Genomic DNA, 11,235 nt, shown 5'->3' on the forward strand with positions numbered 1-11,235 from the left:
AAAAAGGTTCAGATAAATCATACGTACAACTGAATAAATACTACTAACACATGTGATACTAATGCTTCAAATGTGTGCAGATACTATTGCACTTAATAAAATATAAATTCATTTAAAAGGCTTACTGAATTCAGAAAAGCATTTTGTTACTTTGCATTTGTAATATTAATCATCCAATAGTAAAATTACAACTGAAAGTATGTGAAAGGTCCTACTAAAATGGTGAAATATGAAATTATGCCAGCTCTAAAACACTAAAAATCTGTGGAAAGCAAATTCCATGCAGAATTCTTAGGCTGCTCTTTGGAAGGGCTATAGGAATGTAAAAACAGAGCTTATGGGCACCTCTTTGTCCTGTGGCCTGTTTTCTGCCTCACTAGTCAAAGGTGACCCTTACTGTGTATAGGACCGCGGATTCTAACCACAATGCTTTCAGATTCCAACTTAAGCTAGGAATACCAAAGACGTGAAACATGTCTATTTCTCCTTTTCAGAATTGCCCAGGAAAATAATCTAGCCTGTAACAACTGCAACATTCTTCTTTGAACACAAAGCTTAGGCTATGAAATTCCATATTAGAAAATAGTTTTGAGACTTGACTTGAGAAATATGAAATAATTCCTTTAGAATAAAAGAAAGAGTATTAGAGAGATAATATATGTCTATGAAGTTAATCTCATGGACACAGGAAAAACTATTTTCTGTATCCATTGTAATGCTTTGGGCATGATATTTTTTTCTCACTTTTTTTTCTTTCATTAGTCTTATATGTGTCCAAAACTGAAAGTGAGCTAAAGTTCTTATTGCGGATACCAACTGATCAATTATCAAGATAATCAGAGTTAATGTCTTTCTCTGGTTGATTCTTCCATTGTCTTTATCTCTATTGTCTATACATCCTCACAATCCTTTCAATGGAATTTTCTCAGCTTTCCATACCTTGCAAATCTCAGCGCTCTGGATTCCTCTCAGCATCACTCAGAATGCTGATGCTTACCTTCTACCTACACTCTGATTTCTTCCAGGTAGAGTTCATTTTGTCCCAATGAAACCACCCCTGATTGATTCCAGATCACTCCCTACTCAAATCCATTCTACTCCGCCATCAGAATTGTTTTCTAAAATAGATTTGCTTACATTAAAAACTGCAGGGACTTCCCTGGTGGCACAGTGGTTAAGAACCTGCCTGTCAATGCAGGGGACACGGGTTCGAGCCCTGGTCCTGGAAGATCCCACATGCCGCGGAGCAACTAAGCCTGTGAGCCACAACTACTGAGCCTGCACTCTAGGGCCTGTGAGCCGCAAATACTGAGCCCGTGTGCCACAACTACTGAGCCCGTGTGCCACAACTACTGAGCCTCTGTGCCACAACTACTGAGCCCACGTGCTACAACTACTGAAGCCCATGTGCCTAGAGCCCGTGCTCAGCAACGAGAGAAGCCACTGCAATAAGAAGCCCATGCACTGCAAGGAAGAGCAGCCCCCACTCGCCACAACTAGAGAAAAGCCCACGCAGCAATAAAGACCCAACGCAGCCAATAATAAATAAATAAATAAAATTTTAAAATAAAATAAAAACTGCACCCAAGTTTTAAAACATCTTAAATTACTCCCCGTTATCTTAGAGAGAAGTTCCATGCTACTTAATCTAGCCTACAAAGTTTCACAACCTGGATGTGAGCCTCCTTTTTGCCACATCTCCAACCAGCTCAATCCTACTACTACACCATGATTTTTTTGTAATTCATTGTCTTTGCTACTGCTACTTAGTGTGTCTAGATTATTCTCTGTCTAAAGCCTCCCCAACCCTGTGTCCCTTCCTGTCAAGCTTTTATTTATTCTTCAAGATCCAGATTAAAATATTCTCTGTTTTCAATGTTTTTCTTACTCCTTTCTCCTTAGTAGAATTGACTGAACTCTTCATGCAACACTAACTGAACATCTGTGTGTGATATCATACTAGATACTGAGGGCACAAATGTTTATAACAAGACAAATTCTTGTTTTCAGTGAGCTTTCAGACTAGTAAAGGATACAGTTCTGAAAAGAAATAAATGCCACTTGGTGTGTCAGTTCTATGACAAATCAATAGGTATACAACAGGGGATAAATAATGATCAAGAGGGGAGGGAGAGACCACCTAGTCAGTCATTCAGTTATTCATTCAGCCAACATTTATTGAGTGACCATGATATGCCAGGCACTGCACTAAGGGCTGAGAGCATAAAGACAGATTAAAATACATTCTTTATCTTGTAAAAGGCAAACAAGTAAATAAGCAATTATATGACAGTGGATATGGTAGACCGCCTCTAAAATAGCCCCTTGTAACAAGGAGTCTGTCTCCAATTTCATTTTGCTGGTTGACCCCTGACAGCACTCACATCCTATTCTCCCCCTTTCCATTTTCCCCATATCAGAGCAAGACAGTGAGAAAGCCTTGGGGCTCCATCCATTGGTGCTGGTGAAAAAGTTTAGACCATCCAAACCCCATTCCCGTGGGAATCCTCACCAAGGTCCCACCTCCTCACCACAATAAAAGCTAAAGCCACTGGCTTCTCTCTTCTCTCGAGACATTCCAGACTGGCTTTTATGCCTGCCCTACTTTCTTCAGAAAGACCCATTATGTGAGTAGTAAATACTGTTGTGGCATCTTGGTGCATGTGTGGTGTCATCAGTCTGGACATGCGAACCAGTTATGGGTGGAGTTATTGCCTCCACCGGCCAACCACAGAGCATTCTCAGTGACCCCAGCCTGGGCGTTCCAGGCCTTGGATAATTCCCTCCATCTGAATGTGGGCTAAGCCTAGTGACTTGCTTCTCACAAACAGAATACAGCAAAAGCGATATATCCTATCACTTTAAAGGAGTTAAAGTAGAGTAATCCTCGTGATTAGATTACGAAAGATTCTGTTTTCCCTCTGCTCATCCTCTCTTGCTGTCTTACTCGCTTCGATGGAAACCAGTTACCATGTTGTGAGGTACCTATGAGGTCCACGTAACAAAGAACTGAAAGAGGCCAGTGGTCAATAGCCAGTGAAGAACTGAGGCCCTCAGCCCATCAGACTACGTAGACCTGAACTGGTCAACACTAAAGTCAGGGAGCTTCAAAGAGGACCTTCCCCCAGTTGAACCTTCATATGAGACCACTGCTCTGACCAACACCTTGATTGTAACCTTATAAAAAAAACCTGGGTTAAAGAACCCAGCTGAGCCATGCCCAGATTCCTGACCCACAGAAACTGTGATATAATAAGGGTTCATTGTTTTAAGCCACTAGGTTTGGGGATAATTTGTTAAACATCAATAGATAACTAATACAAAGGAGTATTACAGTGGTGAAAATACAAAATGATGGTATGCTACTTCTGGACCTCATGGGTAAAGCATGCAGACATGAGAAGCCTGGCAAAGTTATGAAATGTGTTGCTTAAGATAGTTCAATGTTGCTGGGCTAGAGGGTTGGGGTAGGGTTTGTCTCCAGCTGAGCCTGGAGAGATGTACTAAACCAGGATAGGAGAGTGCCACATAAGGCCACGGGAAGTTGCAACAAGGAGGCACTGAAGAATTCTAAACAGCACAACAACATGATCATATTTATGTAACTTGAGCCTGTGCTGTTTTCTTCTTCAGATTCAGAAATGCCTGGACAGCTTTTGAGGGCTAAGTGGCCCAGACCCTCAGCAGTCTGTTTGCATGAGTGATCAAGAAACATCCTGGAAGATAAGTCAATCGGTAAGAAGAGTTCCTAGGTCTCTTAAAGTCAGTGATGCAAGAGCCGTGGCTCTAAGCTTAGCAACACGGTGTTGGCAGCTCTGATTATCCTTAATTCCAGTCCCTATAGATTGATGCCTGAGCCCCAAGAAGAAAGAACTGTAGTAACAGGCAAGGAATCTAAAAGGACTGTTTCACAAGATTCCCATGAGAATCTCAGATCCCAAGACAATATCATCAAACCAACAGCACTAGAGTCAGCAGATTTGGCAGGAAGAAATGTACTGGCTGCTTTGCAAGGACCTTGGCGCCTTAAACATTGGACACCAGCGTTGGCATCAGTGCCCTGGCGAAGACTCCAGATCTTTCAACAGAAAACATTATTCTCTTTTTTCTTTAGGAGCCAGAACAAGAGAGAAGAAAAAGAGCAGATGACAAAAAGATTTCTTGAGAGCACACACGGATCAGCACCAGCCTCCCAGGCTCCCATGTTTGGAGGAGAATCTGAGGGGTCTAGAAGGTCTCAATGGGGAGGGGGTCAGTGAAATAAAAAGACAAACACTATTTTTTTTCACTGCTCCTTTAGACTTTTTTATAATATATTTAAAAATCTAGCAAACTCGATGCTTAAAATATATAAACTTTGCTCATTTATAACTATATATCTATATAAACTTGAATATCTAACATATACTTAAACATACAAATATAAATGAGTAATGTTTATAGCAAAAACAAGGCTGTAAAACTGAAAATCCAATACTACAGAGGGAACAAAAAGTATATTTAAAAATATATTCTGACCCAGAGGAACTAATGTGTCCTATGTTATGTAAACTCTTCTAAAGTAGTCATTGTAGATAGAAAACTGCTCAATCATTATAAGATACTAGACACCAAAACCACCAACGTGTGTGTGCACACGTGCACAAACACTCTAAACAAAGTCCCATTTTTATGCCTACATTCAAAATCTCCTAAATAATGTATTTTTCAAAATCTGACAAGGTCTTCCCTGGTGGCACAGTGGTTGAGAGTCCGCCTGCCGATGCAGGGGACATGGGTTGGTGCCCCAGTCCAGGAAGATCACACATGCCGCGGAGCGGCTGGGCCCGTGAGCCATGGCCGCTGAGCCTGGGCTCCACAATGGGAGAGGCCACAACAGTGAGAGGCCCGTGTACCACACAAAAAAAAAAAAAAAAAAAAAAAAAAAAATCGGACAAATAGTGAGCTAAATGTGTAATATATTTTGTAAAAATAAAAAGTTTCCCAAGAGTACATCTTCTTCCCCTCATTTGATGTTTCTGTATTTTGTTAGAATTTGTTAAATATAGATTAGAATTTGTCTGACATATGTTATATTTCAACTTCATTTTCAACTTTTTTAAAAATTATAAGTGTCTCTTCAGAATAGTGTTTAACTGATTATTTTTGTTAGTTTTTTATTAACTCGTTAGCTTGACTTTACTCAATTCAAAAGTGTCTGTCTTTGGAAGGCGATAATTAATCCTTTTATATTTGTTGTAATCCTTATCTGTTGATCCTATTTCTCTCATCTGTTTTTTTCTGTAACAAACTCTATTTTTTAATAATAAACCTTATTCTTCAGAACAGGTTAGATTTACAGAAAAATTGAGCAGGTAGTGCAGAGTTCCCACCACAGTTTCCCCTATTATGAACACCTTACATCAATACAGTACATTTATTACAATTAATTAACCAGTATTGATATATGATTATTAACAAAAGGCCATGGTTTGTTCAGATTTCCTTAGTATTTACACAACGACCTTTTTCTATTCTACAATACCATCCAGGATACCATCCAGAATTACATTTAGTTGTCTGTCTCTTTAGGCTCCTCTTAGCTGTGACATTTTCTCAGACTTTCCTTATTTTCAATGACCTTAACAGTTTTGAGGAGGACTAGCCAGGTATATTGCAGGACTCCGCTCTACTGGAATTTTTCTGATGTTTTTCTCATGATTAGACTGGCTTATGAGTTTTGGGGAGGAGAAATACTATTTTAATATTGATGTTGTGCACATTTTTTGTCTCCACACTGCTTTGGCCTGCGAAATGTAAAATGTATTACATTTGTATTTTAGAAAAATCACTACTGTAGAAGAAATATGGAGTAGGGTCAAGAAACTAAGCCGCATGACCAACTTGAAGGCTATTGCAATGATACAGATAAGATATAATAAAGATCTGGGCCAAAGCAACTATGGTGTGAAAAGAGTAGAAGGGAAAGATACAAGAGGTGTTCAGAATGTAGAAATGGCAGAATTCTCTAACCAATTGTCTGTGAATGGGAGGAGTCTGCAAAAGTGGCTGAGAAGAAATGGTTCAAAATGTGGAAGAAGACCAGAAAGAGCACAGTGCCAAAGCCAAAGAAAGAAGAAGTTTCAGGAAGGGTGTAATAAGTCAAATTAAAGAGGATCAACATGATCTTTGGGTTTGGAAATTAATAGGTTTTTTTTTTTAAGTCAAGGGTGGTAGCATGATGGAAGGGGCTGGAAAGTGAACTGAATGTAAGGAAATTTAAAAAAATAGTGTCAATACTCCAAGCATTCTGATTCTAAAGGAAAAGAGAATGATCAGAGCATGATCTAAAAGCTAGAGAGATATATAGAATTGAGGACATTTACTGATATATGAGACAGGAGCATGTATTTGTAACTATATGGGGTAAAAGGAACAGATAAAAGAAGATTGAAAATATGGCAAAATGAAAAACTGGTCTTATAGCAGATGAAAGGATGGGATCATTCATGATAATAACAGTTACACACACTGAGTATTTACCTAACCATTCCAGACGCTAGGGTAGGGCTTCAATGCATTATTTGCCTTAACCTTAACAATACTCCTGGGCGGTAAGTGTTATGATTGTCCTCATTTTATGGATGAAGAAACTAAGGCAGACAACAGCGTGAGTCAAGACTTGAACCCAGGCAGATTAACTCTACTTGCTTAATCACTGTTATATATTGCGTCTCCAAAGCCTGGGTGGTAGCCTGAAACAGCAGAAGAGGCATGTGTACGATGGAGGAAAGGAATGTATGTGGGTGGCATATGGTGGTTGCATAATAAATATTTGTAGGATGAATGGAAGAATAACAGAGTGCAAATATAGATATATAGCTATAGGAGCAGGAAGTCGATGGGGGTCACACTTTACGATGCTGATTACATCAGCATTGATGAATTTGTAACACTTCATACATAAATAGTATAGCACTTGTTTCCTTATATTACAAATCTGTATTTCACCTCTGTGTCCTCACTTACCTGAAATCCCACTCCCTCAGCAAGGAGAGAGGTTGGGGCTGACCTATCCTTTGGATTCCCTAGGGCAGAACCGGAAAAGTCTTCAGAAGATGTCAGAGACAAGGAAGAAGCAAAGCACGATGAGAAATTGAAATCCAGCGAGCTGAAAAATCAACAGTCCCCAAACAGATGGGAGAAGCAGAAGCAGGTTTGGAATCCAAGAGTGTGGAGCCAGGGATTCGAAATCCTGGGAGTCAAGAGCCAGAGCAGAGGCATGGAAAAATGATCTCAACAGATGTCGCTTTCTGAGTCTTATTTTTCGCTGCCAGTCATGGTGATGAATGGTCAAACTGGCTAGTTTAAAGGGTTGCGAGAGGTCAATATCTCCAGGTAGTGAACATCTTGGAGGCAGGGGCTATGTCTTTTTTACCCATAATTATGTCCCTATCATCTGATACAGTGCCTGGCATAGAGAATGTGTTTTTAAGCTGATAGGATGCGTGGAGGGACTGATCAAGACCTAGGAGAACTAGAACTTAATTGATAAATATTACTGATGCATGCCAGTATTTCTAGATCTCTTCCTACTCTTGGACATACAGAATGATTATCTGTTGAACTTAATCAAAGCTGTCTCATTTGCTTCGGTCAATAAAACAGGAGTGGTGGCACTTTAAGAAAAAACACTGAATGGGACAGAACACTAATCATCTTAAGTTTGGACTAAAATCTTTAGCTGGAGTAATTAGTGACTATTTAAATTATAGCATATTTGAATTTGAACTTGATAATTATGCTGAAATATCAAGTGGATTTGCAGTATGTCCCTGGCTTATCATTGGACGTTATTGACACATATATAGTCCTATTTAAGACGATAAATGATTACCCTTCAAAGGGAACAATAATAGAATCATGATTCATAAGTGTATTAATCATTCTTTCTAACTGCAGACATTCACATTATTACCCACTGGACCACCAGGGAAGTCCCTAGAATAAGGGAATTTTTGTATAGGGATTAGTCCTTATGAAATTGTGGGAGCTGATGAAGAAGTTAATGGAAGACCTTTGTGCCTCTGGTAATAGGCCTGGAGTCACTATAGGTCAACAGTGCCGCAAGTCTGGGTGTGAAATGGGACTACGTGAGGGCAAAATGGTACCCAAAAGGACAAACTGGAAGCCACAGGTACACACTAGACCTCACATCTGTCTCCCACTGTCTCCAAACTTAAGATGCAGGTGACCCGAAGAAGGGGCTCATCCCCTTCTCCACAGAGCTGCACACCTGCCTGGCCCAGGACTCTAAGAAGCTGAAGGAAGATATGCGGGGAGCCGGAGAGGCTGCAGACCAGCTGTGACCCCACACCAACACTTTGGGCCAGCAGATCAGCAACAATGCACACCAGCTTCACCAGTGCCTGGCACCCTCCACTGACCCTTCAGAGCAGTCACTGCCGCTTCATGTGTGCCTTTCAAATCACACAAGAATTTCTCTTTGGTCAATTCTAACCTCAAAACATGCAGAAAAGGGAATTCTAGGAAATGTTATTTTAGATCAGCTGAGTTGACACAATGTAAAGTCATCACACTAAGCAATGCTAACATGTCCTGCAAATTTGTGTTTGCCCCTCACACAGGACCTCCCATGCTCCAGAGTTTTGCAGGTCACCTCCTTTTGCCTCCCAAGTACTCTGCCGGGTTGTACTCATATCATCCTGTTCCCACTCCATGGTAGGCACAGCTAAGTCTCTGCTGAAATTATTGATACCCTGGAGTAATCGAAGTATGGACCCAGCAATAGAGGTGGCCAAGGCCAACACACCTCCTTTTACTTCCACCCACCAATTGGAAACTCTAGATGTCAATGTCACCTTCAGTACCTAGATTAACCATCCACAGTACTAGACAAAGGAGGAAGAGTTCAAATTCCTAGCTCCACATAGCTCCGCACCCAGCTTCTGTTTCTGCCTCTGCCTCTGCCTTCCCCTCCTTAAAGCCCCGTTGGGAACATGACAGTGGGAACACACAGTTAGTTCTTCAGGCAGAAAACCCCCTCCTGCACTCACCAAGCGTGCTTGGGCCCCATGGCCCAGAGAAGGGAATAACAGTGGGCAATCCAGCAGCGTTCCCAAAGGCAGCTAAATTAGTCTTAAATAACAACCTGAGTAGGATACCAAAGTGAAGTGATGTTAGTGTCATGCGATGTGTAGCCTGGTTATTTTGTTAGCTTTTCCTACAGTAAGATGAAGAAATCAGGTCTGCACTTTTCTGCTGCAGTCTAGTCTCATGACCTTGTAATGGCAGTGTCTAAGCGAAAAGAGAATTCTCTCTCTCTCTCTCTCTCTCTCTCTCTCTCTCTCTCTCCATCTCTTTTTTCTCTCTCTGACATACACACACACACACACACACATGCAAACACACACCCCCCTCTCAAGAATAATCAATATTTTTAGACATTTGGCATCTTAAAAGCAGACTTGATGAGATGGAGGAGACATTCTGTCTTCAGTGTGGAATAGTCCTGCTAAAAATTACCAAGTATTTAGTACTAAATAGAAGCTCTAACATCTCGGAGGAAGCATTTGCTTTCAAGTTCATGGTTGCTTCACTGTTTCCTCCAGGAACATTAGGTGGTATTCGTCTTACACTTGTGCAACTTAAGCTTTGTTTCTGGTGATTCCCATAACCTCCACCACCAAATCAAAGTCTCTTCCACTGGTGACTTGCAGCTCCACCTCTAGATGGAGAGAACTGTGAGCAACTTTTAAAGGATTCTTCCCTAGTTAAAAAAAAATTGAAAAGTTCAGTCAGACATTCCATTGCCTATTCAATGCACCTCCTGACGGAGGTTATCTCTGAGCCTCGGTTTGTGAAATGGGGCTAATACCTTTCTTGAAGGGGAATTATAAGAAAGAAATGATGCGAATTCCCTGGCTGTCCAGTGGTTAGGAGTTTGTGCTTCCACTGCCGCTGCCCGGGTTCCATCCCTGGTCGGGGAACTAAGATCCCACAAGATGCTCGTGTGGCCAAAAAAAAAAAAAGAAAGAAATGAGATTTAGTATAATATTCTCTTGACACAAACTTTGTGTACTCGATAAAGAAAGCTATTCAATTCACAGGCATGTATGTGTACAAACATATATGTATGTATATGAATACATATCCTTATATATCATGTTACATATATCAGGAAAAAAATAATTACTGTTTCCATATTGAGCACATATGCGAAAAGGAAAGAAATTCATCTATTCAGGGAGTGGGAAATGGAGTGGAAAAGACAGAGAGGTATTGAGTGAGGAAAAGTTCAACGAAATAAGACAAACAGACACTCTATAAACTAACTGTAGCAAAATCCCATTTGTATTCCAATTTTGGATCTACCAAGAGATATCCTTGAATAGTCTATGTTATTTCAAATAAACTGAAACCAACTGCCCTTGAACTTTATTCCTACTGTAAAAAATATATATATACTAAAATTTTGAGGCTAGTGAGTTCTAACAATTTTCCAGGGTTTCTCATAAGAACATATGCTTGTGTGCTGTCTAATTTTTCACCTAATTTTAAGCTGCTAAATCATAGCATGTGTTTATTATGCTTAAATGTGCAAAGTTGAAACAATGTTAATTTTTTTCTTGGCCTTTCATATGGCTCAAATGTTTTTACTGTTTTCCTAAATACTACTATTTAAGTCATATGGGGGGAATCTCTGTATTCACCACGTTTTTCACATTTAGCAAATTAATACAAATTATAAACCATTTGTTTCATGTTGCTAATGAATTCCTTCATGTGCCATGACTCACTGAATAATTATTGAGATACTACTGGGTGCCAGGTATTATTCTAGACCCTGGAGAAACAGAAGTCTCAGTTTCTGATTCAAACAGAATTATTGAATCTGTTACTGGGGTAGACAAACATTTTTTCAATCACTGCACAATGTGATCAGAGGTAAATACACAATACTACGTGGTAAGGAAGGAAGTTACAAATATTCTATGGGGAACAGAGAGAAGTTAGAAAACAATGGTATGATAGAGGTGATATTTTAACTGGGTATTAAAAGAGAGGCACACATGGAAACAGTAGAAGAGGGTTTTAAGCAGAGAAAACACGTGAGCAGTGTCAGGGAGAGTGGAAAGATCATGAGTCCTGCTGGGTTAAGGCAAACGAGGTCCCAGGGGAGAGAATGAGGCACAGAGGGAAACCAACACAGCAGGTACATTTGGAAGAATTTGC

The sequence above is a fragment of the Grampus griseus genome (genome assembly GCF_964374135.1).
Source record: "Grampus griseus genome assembly, chromosome: 11".
NCBI classification, from domain to species: Eukaryota; Metazoa; Chordata; class Mammalia; order Artiodactyla; family Delphinidae; genus Grampus; species Grampus griseus.